Genomic DNA, 18425 nt, shown 5'->3' with positions numbered 1-18425 from the left:
AGACATGTTTGGTAACTTACTCATGACCCCACAATAAGTGGGAGTTGAGCCTAACAATTGAATTCAGACAGTTTGGCTTCAGAGCCCTTGTTCTCGACGACTGTGTTCCCACAGTATGCATCATTCCAGTGTTGGGACATTCTGGACTCTTCTGTCATAAATATCACTGCATGTGAGACAGCCAGCCTGACTCAAGCTTCTAGAGCTTCTTGGCTTTCCTCCACAGCAAGAGGAGTTAACAGGCCCCCATGTCTTTCCTGCACTCCCTTTCATCCAATTCCATCCTTCTTGGAAGCAGCTGCTTAAAGAACATACCTGGTGCTATAAGAACACCAGGTAATACATAGGCCCAATGCAGTCTAAGTTCTAAAAAATGAGGCCTTTCGTGAAAGAAAATAACCTACATGCTCTAAATACATACACTCAATTCATATTTCTAAAGAGAAATCTTAAGTCCATGGTCTTTTTCAAGTTACTTTACTACAATCAGGTTTCTCAGCAGGTTTTGCCTTAGTACCATTGGCCCATAACAGTGATTTTTTCCCCAGTGTAAAGAAACATTTTGTCCCAAGATAACCTGGTATCTCCTTAGAAGACTGAAACTGCTAGAATTTTTTAAATGGTAGTTTCTCTCTGACTACCAAATCCATGGTGGGCAAGACTGTGTGTGAGGTGAAGGGGGAGAGGGAGAGCCACCCTCAAGTCTAACTACAGAATCCTACCACAGAGGACAGCAGACCTAACATCAGAAACCAGGCAACCAGATTCAGACTTCTTCTCTTTTCTTTTAACTTTTTCTTTAGAAATAAGTATAGGTTCACAGGAATTTGCAAAGATAGTAGAGAGAGGTCCTAAAACCATTTATCTAGTTTCCTCCAAAGGTAACAGCTTACATAACCACAGAATATAAAAATCAGGAGGTTGACACTGGTACAATTGTATTATATGTCAGTGCCATTTTGTCACATGCATACATTTGTGTAACAATCACTATGATCAACATCCAGAATGACTATCACCACAAAGATCTTCCTCCTCCCCCTCATTACTCCTACCCCTTGGGAATCACGAATCTGTTCTCCATCTCTTTCATTTTCTAAATTATAAATGTTCTATAAATAGAATCACAGACTACTTACCTTTAATATAATTATTGGTATGATAGGGCCCAAGTTTAATTTTTTTGTTTTCTATTTATTCCCTGTTTTTGTTTTCTTGTCTTACTGTTGCTTATGTGAACATTTTTTAGAAGTCCATTTTGATTTCTCTATAGTGTTTTCAAGTGTATATCTTTGATTAGATGTTTTAGTGGTTGCTCTAGGTATTACATCATGCATGTATACAATGTCCACTGCTGCTGACATTGTACCAGTTTGAGTAAGTGCCTAAGCCTTACCTCCCTTTAATTTCCTTTACTGTCCCTTGTTTATAATGTAACTGTCATAAGTATTTCCCCTATATATATTTAGAACCACATCAAACAATGTTTTAATTTTTGTTTCAACCAAACACAATTTAGAAAACTCAAAAGAAGTCTATTATATTTATATAATTTATATTCTTTCCATTGTTCTTTCTTCTTTTCAAATGTCCTAAGAATCCTTCTTTTAAAATTTTTTCCTGTTTAAGAATTCCTTTAGCCATTTTAGGTTATGTTTGCAGGCAACAGATTCTCTTAGTTTTTCTTCATCTCAAAATGTCTTGATGTCCTCTTTCCTCATGGAGGTCATTTTCACTAGATACAGAATTCTGGGTTGATAGTTATTTTCTTTTAGCACTTGGAAAATGTTGTGCCACTTCCTTCTGGCCTCCATGGTTTCTGATGAGAAATTGCTGTCATTCAAGTTCTTTTTTCCCTAACAGTAAATTATTATTTGTTTCTCTCTTACTACCTTTAAAATATTTTCTGTCTTTAGTTTTCAAAAATTTGACTTTGTTGTGTCTTGGTATGGGCTACTTTGGGCTTGTCCTGTTTGAGGTTCATTCAGCTTCGTGAATCTATAAATTTGTCTTTTGTTAAATTATGGAAATTTCTAGCCATATTTCTTCTTTTTCAGCCCTCCTCCCCTTCTCTTCTCCTTGTGGGACCCTGATTACATGAATGTTAAATCTTACATTATAGCCCAACAGGTCCCTGAGGCTCTGTTTATTTTTTCCCCCCAGTCTATTTTCTCAATTGTTTAGACTAGATAATTTCTATTTTTCTACCTTCAGGTTTATTTATCTTTTCCTTTATCCTCTCTATTATGTTGCTGAGCCCATCCACTAAGTTTTTAAATTTTGGGTTTTCATATTTTTTCAGTCCTAAAATGTCCATTTAATGCTCCTTTATATATCCTATTTCTTGGCTGAGATTTTTTAAAAGAATGTTTGTAATTGCTTTTGGAGCATTTTTGTGATGATCGCTTTAAATGCCTTGCCGGCTAACTCTAACATCTGTATCATTTTGGTATGCATCAGTGTCTGTTGAATGTCTTTTTTTATTCATTGAGCTTTTCCTAGTTCTTGGTGTAGTAAGAGTGAGTTTTTGTTTGTATCCTGAACTTGGGGTATTATATTATGAGACTCTGCATTTTATTTAAATCTTTTTTTTTTTTTTTTGAGAAAGCTTCCACTGATACCACATGGGCCAGTGCAAAGCAAAGATCTGGATGGTGGTGAAAATTGTGGCTTCCTACGCACCATCCTCTGACACTAGGGAGGAGGGGGAGGCATCTTGTTGTCACTAGGTGGGTGTAAGTACAGGGTCCCTAGGTGGTCTCCACTGACCCTGGGGCAGGGGGTTCATAAGTGCTTGGTTGGAACTGCAAGTCTCAGATCCCTACTCAGTCTTTTTTTTTTTTTTTTTTTGGTTAGAGAATCTTTATTAGGAATCTGGTTTCTTTTTTTTTCTTCTTTAACATTTTCTTTATTTTAGAATTCTTTCTTTATTGATTAAGGTATTACATATGTGTCCTTACCCCTCATTACCCCTCCGCCATGGACCTCCACTCATGCCCTCACCCCCCTGTTGTCTGTGTCCATTGTTTAGGTTTATATGCATGCATAGAAGTCCTTTGGTTGATCTCTCCCCCTTACTCCTCCCCTCCCCTATCTTTCACCCTGAGGTTTGATAGTCTGATCAATGCTTCTCTTTCTCTGGATCTGTTTTTGTTCATCAGTTTATGTTGATCATTATATTCCACAAATGAGTGAGATCATGTGATATTTATCTTTCTCTGACTGGCTTATTTCGCTTAGCATAATGCTCTCCAGGTCCATCCATGCTATTGCAAATGGTAAGAATTCCTTCTTTTTTACTGCAGCGTAGTATTCCATTATGTAGATGTACCACAGTTTTTTAATCCACTCATCTGCTGATGGGCACTTAGGCTATTTCCAAATCTTAGCTATGATAAATTGTGCTGCTATGAACATGGGGGGTGCATATATCCTTTCTGATTGGTGTTTCTATTTTCTTGGGATATATTCCTAGAAGGGGGATGACTGAGTCAAATGGGAGTTCCATTTTTAGTTTTTTGAGGAAACTCCATACTGTTCTCCACAATGGCTGCACTAGTCTGCATCCCCACCAGCAGTGCATGCGGGTTCCTTTTTCTCTGAATCCTCACCAGCACTTGTTATTTGTCCTGTATTCGGAAAACTACAGGACACTGAAAAATAGATAGAGGAAGTCATAAACGGATGGAAGAACATATAATGTTCATGGATTGATAGAATCAACATCATTAAAATGTCCATACTACCCCAAACAATCTATAGATTCAATGCACTCCCCATTAAAATAACAATGGCATATTTCACAGACCTAGAATGAACTCTCCAAAAATTCATCTTGGATAAAAAAAGATACTGAATAGCTGCAACAATCCTGAGGAAGAAGAACAAAGTAGAGGGATCTCAATACCAGATATCAAACTATATTACAAAGCCATGGTTCTCAAAACTGCCTGGTACTGGCACCAGAACAGACATATAGACCAATGGAATAGATTAAAGAACCCAGAAATCGACCCAAACCACTATGCCCAATTAATATTTGACAATGGAGGCAAGAACATACAATGGAGTCAAGAGTCTCTTAAAAAATTGTGTTGGGAAAATTGGACAGATACATGCAAAAAAATGAAACTAGACCACCAACTTACACCATAATAAACTCAAAATGGATAAAGGACTTAAATATAAGACAGGAAACCATAAAAATAGAGGCATCCACAGGCAGCAAAATCTCAGACATATGCCAAAGTAATGTCTTTACCAATACAGCTCCCAGGGCAGGGGTGGGCAACCTTTTTATGAGTGTGTGCCAAAACCAGCAAAATCTCTGACTCAAAATTCTTCTGCTTGACAAGCCTAATTTTTTGAGAACATGTTACGCCTACTTGATATCGCTTAAGGTGTACGTATGTGAAGAACCTTGAAGAAATAATAAAATTCATTCGAGCGACAAAAACACAGTATATGATGATGAAAAATACATTTATTTTTTAATGTATACATGTACACTGATAGTCCAACAGAAAACTTTATGACTCCGTTTGATATTATCAGTGGGACTTTTGCTGCTGCATCACTGATGACAGAGATTTTACATCAGGTTTATATTTCGTGACCTTCAGAGATATGCACGAGCAACTACTTTCATCTGTCAGGCTACTCCTATTAAGAGACTTAACAAAATTCATCACTGAGAACAAAGATTCACGAGCGTATGTGGATGAAAACATGGAGAGTAACGCTGTTGCAAAGTTTTTTAAACAGAAAAAATTTTCTGGAATGGCATTCCAAGTCCTCAATAGTTCGTTTTTGACACTTCTCTCTGGTACTCCTGTCTCTAATTGCTTTTTTTTCAATGTTTTCCAAGTCAACTCTAAGGTCAATAAATTTCTGCTTCCAAATTGAGCTACTCTGAAATTCAATCAACTGCATTTCAAAGTCAGCCATGTCTATCCATGAAAACATTTGTAAGTTTAGTTCCTCCAGTTTCATGCTGTCTGGAAACCTCATGAATTTTGCTGTCTCTTTCAGTTCTCTGAATTTTGCAAATCTTGAGAAGAACTGTTCAATAGTTGACTTGTGATGTTTAAAAACAGCTTTTGAAGGCTTTGATAGTCTGTTCTGTCATCTTTTGGGAGGTCTTTGATGTGCCTCTTGAGGTTTGGGAAATATCTAAATGTCTCACCATCCACATACCTCTTAAAGACTTCCAGTTTCTTTTCAAAATCCTTTATGTAACCAAACATAACATCAAGTGTCTTGCCAGTTCCTTGTAATTTAACATTTAAGTCATTCAATTCCATTGCCCTAGGAGCTGTATTTGTAAAGATATTGCCACAACATGTCTGATATTTTGCTGCCTATGGATTCTTCTAAGATTTTTATGGTTTCCTGTCTTACATTTAAGTCCTTTATCCATTTTGAGTTTATATTTGTATATGGTGTAAGTTGGTGGTTTAGTTTCATTTTTTTGCATGTATCTGACCAAATTTCCCAACATCATTTATTAAAGAGATTGTTTTGACTCCATTGTATGCTCTTGTCTCCTTTGTCAAATATTAACTGAGCATAATGGCTTGGGTTGATTTCTGGGTTCTCTATTCTATTCCATTGGTCTATATGTCTGTTCTTGTGCCAGTACCAGCCAGTTTGGAGAGTAGTGGCTTTGTAATATAGCTTGATATCTGGTATTGTGATCCCTCCAACTTTGCTCTTCTTTCTCAAGATTGCTGCAGCTATTTGAGGTCTTTTATAATTCCATATAATATTTGGAGAGTTGGTTCTAAGTCTGTGAGGTAAACCATTGGTATTTTAACAGAGATTGCATTGAAACTATAGATTGCTTTGGGTAGTATGGACATTTTAATGATATTGATTCTACCAATCCATGAACACGGTATATTCTTCCACTTGTTTATATTTTCCTCTATCTCTTTTTTCAACATCCTGTAGTTTTCCGAGTACAGGTATTTTATCTTCTTGGTCAAGTTTATTCCTAGGTATCATAATTTTTTTTTGTTGCAATGATAAATGGGATTGTTTTTTTAGTTTCTCTTTTTGAGAGTTCATTATTGATGTATAAAAATGCTATGAATTTTTGGGTGTTAATTTTGTATCCTGCTACATTGCCAAATTCATTTATTAAATTTAGTAGTTTGCTATTAGAGTCTTTAAGGTTTTCTATGTATAATATCATACTATCTGCAAATAATGAGCGTTTTACTTCCTCCTTTTCAATTTGGATGCCTTTTATTTCTTCTTCTTGTCTGATTGCTATGGCTAGCATTTCCAGTATTATGTCAAACAGGAGTTGTGAAAGTGGGCATCCCTGTCTTGTTCCTGTTCTTAGGAGAAATCGTTTTAGTTTTTGCCCATTGAGTATGATGTTGGCTCTAGGCTTGTCATAAAAGACTTTTATTGTGTTGAGATATGATTCCTCTATTCCTACTTTGCTAAGAGTTTTTATCAAAAACGGGTGTTCAATTTTGTAGAATGTTTTTTCTGTATCAATTGATATGACTGTGTGATTTTTTTCTTTCAATTTGTTTATGTGATGTATCATGTCTATTGATTTGTGGATATTGTACCATCCTTGCATCCCTGGGATAAATCCTACTTGGTCATGATGTATGATATTTCTGATGTACTGCTGGATCTGATTTGCTAAGATTTTGTTGAGGATTTTGGCATCTATGTTCATGAGGGATATTGGCCTGTAATTTTCTTTGTGTTGTCTTTATCTGGTTTTGGTATTAAGGTGATGCTGGCTTCATAGAATGAGCTGGGAAGTGTTCCTTCCTCTTGAATTTTTTGGAATAGTCTGAGGAGGATAGGTTTTAGTTCTTCCTTGAATGTTTGGTAAAACTCCCCTGAGAAGCCATCTGGTCCTGGGATTTTGTTTGCTGGAAGCTTTTTGATGACTGCTTCAATTTCTTCCATAGTTATTGGTCTATTGAGATTTTTAGATTCTTCCTGATTGAGTTTTAGAATGTTGTATTTTTCTAGGAATATGTCCATTTCCTCCAGGTTGTCTAGTTTGTTGGAGTAGAGTTGTTCATAGTATTTTTTAACAATCATTTGTATTTCTTTGGGGTCTGTTGTTATTTCGCCTCTATCATTTCTGATTTTGTTAATTTGGGTCCTCTCTCTTTGCTTCTTGGTGAGCCTAGCTAAAGTTTCATAAATCTTGTTTATCCTTTCAAAGAACCAGCTCTTGGTTTCATTGATATTATGTATAGGTTTTTTTGTCTCTATGTAGTTTATTTCTGCTCTAATCTTTATTATCTCCTTCCTTCTGCTCACTCTGGGGTTTTCTTGTTACTCTCTTTCTAATTCTTTGAGATGTAGAGTTAGATGATTTACTACCATTTTTTCTTGTTTTTTTGAGATAGGCCTGTAGAGCTATAATCTTCCCTCTCAGGACTGCTTTCATTGTGTCCCATAGGTTTTGGATTGTTGTGTTTTCATTGTCATTAGTTTCCAGGATGTTTTTAATTTCTTCTTTGATCTCATTGGTAAACCAATCAATATATATACATATTTTTTTAGTGAGCACACAAAAAATGTTAAATACTTTTAATAAACATTTCTTTACCTCTCTCTTGCAGCCTGTAAGATTCTCGCTTTTTCCTGAACATTTGCCATGGTAATTATGATGTGTCTTGGTGTGGGTCTTTTCGGGTTCACCTTGTTTGGGACTCTCTGTGCTTGTGTGACTTTTTTCTTCCCCACCTCAGGGAAGTTTTCTGATATTATTTCTTCGAATAGGTTTTCTAATCCATGTTCCTCTTTCTGTTGTTCTGGCACCCCTATTATTTGTATGTTGTTTCATTTCATGTTCTCCCAAAGCTCCCTTAGGCTCTCCTCCTGTCTTTTAATTGTTTTCTCCAATTGCAGTTCAGTTTTGGGTGTGTTTTGCTTCCTTGTCTTCTAGGTCACTAATTCGGTCCTCTGCTTCTCCTAGTCTACTGTTGATACTTTCAATGGTGTTTTTTATTGCAGCTATATCGCTCTTCATTTCTTCTTGGTTCTTACATAAGTTATTGATTTTTTTCATCTGTTTCTTCTTGCTTCTTGCGTAAGTTGTTGATTTTTTCCTCCATCCGGTTTATGCACTCTAGGACCCTTATTCTGAATTCTTTTTCTATCATGTTGCATGCCTCGGTTTCACTTAGCTACTTTTCTGGTGAGTCCTCCTTTTCTTTTCTTTGGGGGTTTCTTTGTCTACCTATGTTTGATCTCACTGACATATCTAGATGTTGAGTCATTTAGTGGCTGCTCACTGGGTGGCAGTGGCTCCTCGGGCTGTGGTTGCTCCTCAGGCGGTTGTGGTAGCAGCTTCTCCTCAGGTGGCAGCAGCTCCTCTGGTGGGTGCTGTTTACAGCTGTGGTGGCTCTTCTGGCTGGTGTGGGGAGCCTTCACGTACAGCTGCTGTTCCTCAGACAGAGGGTGTGGTGATCAGGAGGCTGCTGTTACTTGGACCTGCTGGTAGCTGAGGAGTTCACCCATGTCCATGCTTCCAGGCGCACCTAACACCGCTAACTCTGGTTCCTTGCCTCCACGTGCAACCCAGCAGTGGACCCCTCCCAATCAATATTTAATAACATGCTATTCAGCTTCCAAATGTTTCAGTGTTTTGGGTTGTTTTTACTGTAGTTTATTTCTAATATTATGCCATTGTGGTCTGAGAAGATTCTTGGTATGATTTCAATCTTCTTGAATTTTGGGAGACTTTGCTTGTGACCCAATATGTGGTCTATTTTTGAAAATGTCCCATGTGCACTTGAGAAGAACGTATATTCCATGGCTTTGGGGTGAAATGTTCTGAAGATGTCAATTAAGTCCATCTGATCGAGTGAGTCATTTAGGATTGCTGTTTCTTTGCTGATTTTTTATCTAGAGGATTTATACAGTGATGTCAGTGGTGCATTAAAGTCCCCTACTATGATTGTATTGTTGTTGATCTCTCCCTTGATATCTTCCAGGAGTTTTGTGTTTTGTTTTTTTTTTTTTTTTTATGTATTTGGGTGTTCCTGCATTGGGTGCATATATGTTTATCAGGGTTATATCCTCTTGTTGTATCGATCCCTTTAGTATTATGAAGTGGCCTTCTTTATTTCTTGTTATGGCCTTCACTTTGAGATGTATTTTGTCCGATATAAGTATTGCTACCCCGGCTTTCTTTTCATTTCCATTTGCCTGAAAGATATTTTTCCATCCCTTCACTTTCAGTCTGTGTGAGTCTCTTATTTTGAGGTGGGTCTCTTGTAGACAGCAAATATATGGGTCATTTTTTTTTAATCCATTCAGCCACTCGATGTCTTTTGATTGGAGCATTTAGTCCATTTACATTTAAAGTTATTATTGAAAGGTACTTGTTTGTAGCCGTTTCTATTTTTTGTGCCTGTTTTCTTTCTTAGTTTTTTATTTCTTCTTTTTACACCAGTCCCTTTAGCATTTCTTGCATTGCTGGCTTGGTGGTGATAAACTCCCTTAGCCTTTCTTTGTCTGTGAAGCTTCTTATTTCCCCTTCAATTTTGAATGATAGCCTTGCTGGATAGAGTATTCTTGGATTCAGTTCCTTGCTTTGCATCACTTTGTAAACTTCCATCCATTCTTTTCTGGCCTGATATGTTTCTGTTGAGAAATCATTTGATCATCTAATGGGAGATCCCTTGTATGTAACTTTCCGTCTCTCTCTTGCAGCCTTTAAGATTCTCTCTTTGTCCTGAACATTTGCCATGGTAATTATGATGTGTCTTGATGTGGGTCTTTTTGGGTTCATCTTGTTTGGGACTCTCTGTGCTTGTGTGACTTTTTTCTTCCCCACCTCAGGGAATTTTTCTGAGATTATTTCCTCAAATAGGTTTTCTAACCCCTGTTCCTCTTCCTGTTGTTCTGGCACCCCTGTTATTCGCATGTTGCTTCATTTCATATTGTCTCATAGCCCTCTTAGGCTCTCCTCCTGTCTTTTAATTTTTTTCTCCAATTGCAGTTTAGTTTGGGTGTGTTTTGCTTCCTTGTCTTCTAATTCGCTAATTCAGTCCTCTGCTCCTCCTAGTCTACTGTTGAAACCTTCCATGGTGTTTTTTATTGAAGCTATATCACTCTTCATTTCTTCTTGATTCTTGCATAAGTTATTGATTTTTTCATCCATTTCTTCTTGATTCTTGCATAAGTTGTTGATTTTTTTCCTCCATCTGGTTTATGCACTCTAGGACCCTTAATCTGAATTCTTTTTCTGACATGTGGCATGCCTCTGTTTCACTTAGCTGCTTTTCTGGCGAGTTCTCCTTTTCTTTCATTTGGGGGTTTCTTTGTCTACCCACGTTTGATCTCACAGACATATCTAGATGTTGAGTCGTTCAGGGGCTGCTCCTTGGGTGGCAGTGGCTCCTCGGGTTGCGGTTGCTCCTCGTGTGGTTGTGGTAGCAGCTGCTCCTCAGTTGGCAGCAGCTCCTCTGGTGGGTGCTGTTCACAGCTGTGGTGGCTCCTCTGGCTGGTAGGGGGAGGTTTCTCACCCAGCTGCTGTTCCTCAGACAGATGGTGTGCTGATCACGAGGCTGCTGTTCCTTGGATGGGGGCGGGCTACTCATGCAGCTGCTACACCTTGAACTGGGGCAGACTGCTCACGTGGCTGCTGTTCCTTTTATGAGGGCTGGCTGCATGCTGCTGTTGTTCCTCTGATGTGGTGGGCTGCTTGTGGGGCTACTGCTCCTTGGACATGGGCAGGTTGATTCCAAGGCTGCTGTTCCTCGGATGGGGGTGGGCTGCTCACGCGGCTGCTGCTCTTCAGACAGGAGTGAGCTGCATGTGTGGCTGCTCCTCCTCGGATGGGGACAGGCCACTCACTCAGCTGCTGCTCGTTGAACAGGTTCAGGCTATGCGTGGCTCTGCTCCTCGGACCATTGCGTGCTCCGCAGGGCTGCCACTTCTTGGACGTGGGCGGTCTGCTCGTGTGACTGCTGCTCCTCTGACCAGGGTGGGCTGCTGCTTCTCCTCGAATGGGGATGGGCTGCTTGCAGAACTGCTGCTCCTCGGATGGGGGCGGGCTGCTCACACAGCTGCTGCTCCTCGGATTGGGCAGGCTGCTCATGCTGCTGCTGCTGCTTGGACGAGGGCAAGATGCTTGCGCAGCTGCTGCTCCTCGGACGGGTGCAGGTTGTGGGCTGTGTGCAACTGCTGCTCCTCAAATGGGGGTGGGCTGCACAGAGCTGCCACTCCTCGGACATAGGCAGATCTCTTGTGCGGCTGCTGCTCCTTGGACGGGTTGGGCTGTCAACCGCCATCTTGGTTGCCTGGATTTAATTTTCTTTTGGTTGCCTGGCAGAGTTTGATGATCACCTTGGTCTGCTCAACAACTGGTTAGTTATTTCATGTTTTCCCTTATTTCCATGGAGGAGTTCTTCCAAGTTCTCACCTGGAAGCTCGGGTGTTTATCAGTGTACTTCCTTCTTAGACACTCTGAAGTCCAATTTTTGTCTCTCTAGCACAGTGATGGCTATCCTTCTGTGCTCGGCGTGCCAGCATTTTGAAAAACCCTAACTTAACTCTGGTGTTGTGTCACATATAGAAATTTTTTGATATTTGCAACCATAGTAAAACAAAGACTTATATTTTTGATATTTATTTTATATATTTAAATGCCATTTAACAAAGAAAAATCAACCAAAAAAATGAGTTATCGTGTCACCTCTGACACGCGTGTCATAGGTTCGCCATCATTGTTCTAGCACCATAACACTACTGAAGTTAATGCTTAGCTTTTTAACTTCTTAGAGGCTCATTTCTGCTTGGTTTTTCAGTCTCTAGGTATGATGGGTGCTATGATACCAGATGCCCCTTCAGGAATGAAAGATGGTGTCCATCAGCTATGTATCAGAAACAGCCTTCAATTGTCAGTCCTCTTTGGTGATTGTCTCTCCTGAAAAAAACTGTTTTCCCCAAGGTCCACCTCCAGCCTGCACCCAATTATTTCTTGACTTGGGAGTATAAATATGTGCCCCTGTGCAGCAATTCAGGACAACTTAGAAGTTTTGTTCTAGCTCTAGAGATGCCTGTGGGGTCAATAGGGGATGAGCCTGCAATACAACTCTGCCTCCTTTTCCTTTCCACAGAGGTTGTTCCCAAGACATCCCCTAATGAGCCCCGTGCTTACTAATCTCTATCTGAGGGGACCCAACCTGAAATATTAGGTCTGTATATGCAAAAATTGAGAAATCATAAAATGCCTTAGGGGAAATTTTGCACAGAATATTAGGCACATTTCAATGCATTTCTCATGTCTTCAGGATCTTGGCCCCTTTGGAGCCATGGATGATTTGGTTGCTATCCAGTGCTTTCCAACAGTTGGCCTTTGTATTCTATCCAGCTTTTATAGTTGTTCTCAGTGGGGGATTTATCTGATATCATTCACTCCATCATAGCTGAAAGCAGATCATGCTGACTATTTTAATTCTCAGAAGTCAGAAGAGAAATGAGGGAAACTGTTGTCGTGGACTTAATTCTCTTCAACAAAGAATAGCTGATTGGAGATGCAGGAATGATGAGAAACTGAGGAGAAAATGATGTGGCTGTGTTTGACTATGCAACAGTCAGGAAGAGGGTTACAGAGCCTAGCCAGATATGTGCACTGAACTTTAGAAATACAGATTTCAAATCTTCCAAGGGCCAGTAAGTAAAAGCGAAGAATTATCAAAAGACATCTCAGAGTAAAAGGTAATTTCTACATTATAGTGAAAAAAATAAATAAAGAGAAGCAAATCTAAAAAATAGACTGATATGTGGTTTGCTTTTTGGTATTACTTCTTGGAGTATAAATAATAAATCCTAGACAAGTTAATGGTTTGGAAAATAGCAGCAACAACAGTGGGGCCTAAAGAGATGCTGATGGGCTGGGTGAAATCTAATAAGTTGAGATTAAATAGGGATAATGAATTTACTCAGATTGTGAGAACCCAACCTCAGAAAGGCAGGTTGATAAAAAAAAATCAGGTTTAGGTCAGAGCTCCTGGACTCGCATGTGCTGACTGCACCTGCTCGGCTGCGCCCCTGAAGGTTTTGAAACATGAATCCTTCATTCTTCTTGATTGCCCCTTAGGAATAGCTTCAGCTGCTCCAAGACTTGACGGAAGTTTAAAGGCACGATGGCACCCGTGGAAGGCAACACACAGAAAACTATATTGCTCGAATGAAGATGGAGGAGAACGGTGTGGGAGAAGAATATGAAAATGACTTGCACAACCAAGAATACAACCTAGGGAGACAGAGCTTCACCTTGGCAATGAATGCTTTTGGTGACATGACCAACGAAGAATTCATGCAGGTGATGAATGGCCATCAAAACCAGAAGTGCAAAAAAAGGAGAATGTTCCAGGAACCTTGCCTCGCTGAAATACCCCCAACTGTGGATTGGCAAAAAAAAAGGCTATGTAACCCCCGTGAAGTACCAGGGTCACTGCGGTTCTTGTTGGGCATTTAGTGCAACGGGTGCCCTGGAGGGACAGATGTTCTGGAAAACTGGCAAACTTATCTCATTGAGTGAGAAGAACCTTGTGGACTGCTCTCAGGCTCAAGGCAATGAGGGCTGCAATGGTGGCCTAATGGATAGTGCCTTCCAGTATGTGAAGTCCAACAGCGGCCTGGACTCAGAGGAGTCCTATCCATATCAAGTAAAGGTTGGACCCTGAAAATACAGGCCTGAGGACTCTGTTGCCAATGACACTGGCTTCGTGGACATCCCTGAGCAGGAGACTGCCTTCATGAAGGCAATGGCAACCGTGCGGCCCATCTCGGTGGCTATAGATGCAAGCCATTTTAGCTTCCAGTTCTATGAAGATGGCATTTATTATGAGCGGCACTGCAGCAGCATGGAGATCATGGCATTCTGGTGGTTGGCTATGGCTTTGAAGGAGAAGAATCAAGTAACAATAAATATTGGATTGTCAAGAACAGCTGGGGTGAAGCTTGGGGCAAGAATGGCTACATAAAGATGGCCAAAGACCGGAACAACCACTGTGGAATCACCACCACGGCCAGCTATCCTACTGTGTGAGATGATGGTGATAAAGAAAGACTTGATTGAAAACAGGATATCTAGAGGAGGAATTTTTATCTTAAAACTGACCACATTTTACTTAATGGGATACAACACTTGAATCTTGAAGCTCCAAACTGTGATTTGAATTCTGTGATGTTATATATTAGTTAAAATGTTACCACTTCTTTTTATAAGAATGTATAAATTTTTACCTTTTAAAATAAAACTTAATTTTTATTATTAAAAAAATTCAGGTTTAGTAAGTGTTCATGTGAAAAACAAACAAACAAAACACTTTAAGCACTTAAGTTTACTTTAAACATAATCTGAATCAATAGTATGAATTTGCCATCAAAAAGAATCTTAAATTATGTTAATAGAAGTATACTGTCTCAAGTGAGAGAGGTGAAGCAGTCCTGTGATATCCTGTGCTTGTAGTCTGACCTTTGACCCTAATTATCACATCTGAGGGAGACATTATCCCACTGGGGTGTGTTCAGAGCAAGGCATGCAGGATGGTGAAGAGAACAAATCACATGAGGTACGTCTGAAGAAAGGAAATGAGAAGAAGTAGGTGTGCTGTGGCAATTGTCTTTAAGTGCACTATCAGATGGAAGGGATTTCAATTTGCCCTCTTTACATCCTAAGGGACAGGTTGTTGGGAGACAGATTTAGGTTCAAATATATAAAGGAATTTTAAATGACCAGAACTATTGGAAAACAAAATGGACTTCCTTTAAATATGTCTTCCTCACTGCTATGTGTTCAGGAGGGAATAGAGACTGAGGGTCATCAGTTGGGTGAAAGGTGGAGGAGAAAAAGAAATGTTTTGGTTAGCCCACATTGTTCAAAAAGTTTGAGCCACTATTACAGTATGGGAGATTTTTACATAAAATCAGTTTTCTGGGTTCTGTTGAAAAATTAGATCTACCAACACTAGGTCCTCTTTTCTGCCTGTCAGCCAATCAACTGGAGCTAGTTTCCTCATTCTCTTTGCACCGGGCTGTGCTCTCCAGTTCCCCAAAGTCTTTCCTACTCACACCATGCATACTCTTGACTTGGCCAGTCTGATTCATTTCCAACAGGCACTAGAGTTTGAAACCCTGAATGTAGAAGAAACTCAACTATTAAATGAGGGCACAATCCCCACAGCCCTTTCTTTCTAATGGGAACTGCCCACCCAGCGCTCCTGCTGCCAAGATGGCTGAGTTTTTTACCATGTTGCACCACCTTAGGCTGAGCAGTCAAGGTTGACATCTGATCCCAGGGTTGTCAATTCATAGGCTGACAGTGACATATAATTGGGCTTGGTATGGGAAAATGTGCAGAACCAATCAAATTTCTCTCTTAGCTTTAAAAATCTAAGAAATACAGTATGAACCAGCAAGTTTGCAATGATTTTGATGCTAGGGAGAGGCTAGAAAAGTCCTGAAGGACCATGAGCAAATAGAAAGTGTGAGGCAATTAAGAGGAGTTCATTTTGAGAGGGTGGGACATAACGTGCAAACAGAGGCAGAGATACCTTGAGAGAGAGAGAGAAACATGTGGTCTGAGAGAGACTAATGAAATCACTGGTGTAGAGCTGTCTTGGTTCCTTATCATTTTTTAGCTTCAGACCCAGTTCATGTGTATTCTTACAATAAATTCCATTATCTTGAGCTAAACTGAATGTTCGCTTGACCTTGAGTGTTCTCTTGTTAAGAAAAGTTGATCAGAGTGAGCACCAAAGCCCCACTGAAGCAAGTCTTGCTCCATAAGGGTGTCTTCAGCACAGAAGTTCTCCCACCGTAGACACAGCTGATTCTCACAGCCGATTGGCCTGGAGGTCAAATCCTCCCAGTGTTACCTACAACAATCAAGGCTTAACTACAACAAGACTGTGCACAAAGCCCACAAGGGGGTGCACCAAGAGTGTCTACCTCAGGTAATTGGGGAGGCTGAGCCACTGGGCCCTATAGGACACTTAGCACAGAAAGCCACTCTATCGACACAGCGAAGCATAAAAAAATGTGGAGACAAAGAAACAGGACACAAATGACAGAAATGGAGGAAAGTAAACTACTGGAGATAGAGTTCAAAACCACAGTTATAAGGTTTTTCAAGAATTTTCTAGAAACTGCCGATAAACTTAATGAGACCCTCAAGAATTCTAGTGAGACCCTCGATGTTGTGATAAAGGACCAACTAGAAATTAAGCATACACTGACTGAAATAAAGAATATCGTACAGACTCCCAACAGCAGACCAGAGGATTGCAAGAATCAAGTCAAAGATTTGAAATACAAAGAAGCAAAAACACCCAACCTGAAAAGCAAAATGAAAAAAGAATCCGAAAATACGAAGATAGTGTAAGGAGCCTCTGGGACAGCTTCAAGCGTACCAACATCCGAATTATAGGGGTGCCAGAAGAAGAGAGAGAGCAAGATATTGAAAACCTATTTGAAGAAATAATGACAGAAAACTTCCCCTACCTGGTGAAAGAAATAGACTTCCAAGTCCAGGAAGAGCAGAGAACCCCAAACAAAAGGAATCCAAAGAGGACCACACCAAGACACATCGTAATTAAAATGCCAAGAGCAAAAGACAAAGAGAGAATCTTAAAAGCAGCAAGAGAAAGAAAGTCAGTTACCTACATGGGAGTACCCATACGACTGTCAGCTGATTTCTCAACAGAAACTTTGCAGGCCAGAAGGGAATGGCAAGAAATATTCAAAGTGATGAATACCAAGAACCTACAACCAAGATTACTTTACCCAGCAAAGCTATCATTCAGAATTGAAGGTCAGATAAAGAGCTTCAGAGATAAGAAAAAGCTAAAGGAGTTCATCACCACCAAACCAGTATTATATGAAATGCTGAAAGGTATCCTTTAAGAAGAGGAAGAAGAAGAAAAAGGTAAAGATACAAATTATGAACAACAAATACACATCTATCAACAAGTGAATCTAAAAATCAAGTGAATAAATAATCTGATGAACAGGAAAAAAAAAAAGAAAGGAAAGAAAAGCTGATCAGAGCCACTCTTAAGACCCCTGCTAACCTGAGAGTCTGTGGTTCTACAAATTGAGTTTAAGGGTTTAATTCCATGATACAAACTTCCCACCTCCCCATCCCACCATGGACAGATAACACACTGTGGACTTACTCTCTTTTTACTTCTGCAACAAAGGTAGGCATATAATTTGAAAGGCATACACATGCAAGCATCTTAAGATTTAGTTTTATCTCATTATATTCCCAACAAGAAAAAAAGTCTTTAAGTAAAGTGACTTGCTTTCTTATATACATCTGTCAACCCTAATCAGACAAATTTCTCTTAAGTGATAGAAAACTATTCAGATGATGTCATCATTCTTGTGAGCCTGAAACATTTAACTTGTTAAGTGATTGCCATTACAAATTATCATAAAACTGTCCATCAGTTGTGGTGCGATTATTCTAGAAATGTAAGTTTTTAGGTTGCTATGATAATGAATGATCTTTGTGGCATTTAAGGCTGCCTTCTTGCATCAGCGGTTTTGAGAAGTTACTATATCGGCTCCAAGGAGAAAAAAAAAAGATGTATATTATGACTCTTCGTAAAGTCACTGATTTGTATTTTTAAAGTAACTGTTGTTGAAATGAGATGACAAAAAGCTCTAGGCTGTAGCTGCCTAGGGAAGGGAGTGAGGAAGTGTAAAGAAAATTTGCTGTTGGGGAAAGCTGCCAACTATGATGGCGTCTCCCTGGCACCAGCCAAACAGTCTGAAACCTGTCTCTGAACAGTCATATAGATTGGGGGACACATAGAGACAAAACAGCTGGGTAGTTGACTAAACTTTCCACTTTGCAGCCAAGTATTTTGGCGTCATGGAGATTAAGACTTGACTGATCTCACTGGAAAATTGTTCAAGCCTTTGCTATACTCTGTTTTTGTAGACACTAGTTTAGCATTCCCAGGGAAAATAAGCTACACCTGTTCAGTCATTTCAAAAACAGCAGACAGGGCATTTATTGCCAATCAGTGAAACCAGCAATTGTTTCCCCAACCTCCATTTTTGTTAGAATTTCAAAGATTTCCTTTGTCAGAAAAAGATATCAGAAATTTCTAGCGATAAAGACAAATGAACAAGAAAAACTGTCAGAGTGTGTGCAAGTTGTATTGTTCTCTTTTCAAATCTATTTTTAAATTACATTCAGTGAAATACAGTAAAATTTGCTCGTTATGGTGTACAGTTTTAAGGGTCTGGACGACTGCATAGTATTGTATATCCACTGCCCAACCTGACGGGAGAGGTCTATCATCCTCCATGTTCCCTTTGTAGTCAGCCCTTTCCTCTACCTCATCCCTGGCAACCACTGATCTGTCCTCTGTCTCTATAGTTTTGTCTTTTCCAGGATGTTATAT

At 39.6% G+C, this 18425-nt stretch overlaps 1 pseudogene; it reads left to right on the top strand.

Annotated features, from left to right (window-relative positions):
- The first annotated feature begins 13066 nt into the window (after positions 1-13066).
- LOC139004735 (procathepsin L pseudogene) lies at positions 13067-14053 on the top strand (annotated as a pseudogene).
- The last annotated feature ends 4372 nt before the right edge of the window (positions 14054-18425 follow it).

Source organism: Myotis yumanensis, unplaced genomic scaffold (genome assembly GCF_028538775.1).
Source record: "Myotis yumanensis isolate MYYU_CA2020_CCGP unplaced genomic scaffold, mMyoYum1.0.hap1 SCAF_1, whole genome shotgun sequence".
Taxonomy (NCBI): Eukaryota; Metazoa; Chordata; class Mammalia; order Chiroptera; family Vespertilionidae; genus Myotis; species Myotis yumanensis.
The sequence above is the reverse complement of the archived record's forward strand: the minus strand, read 5'-3'. Positions and strand labels throughout refer to the sequence as shown.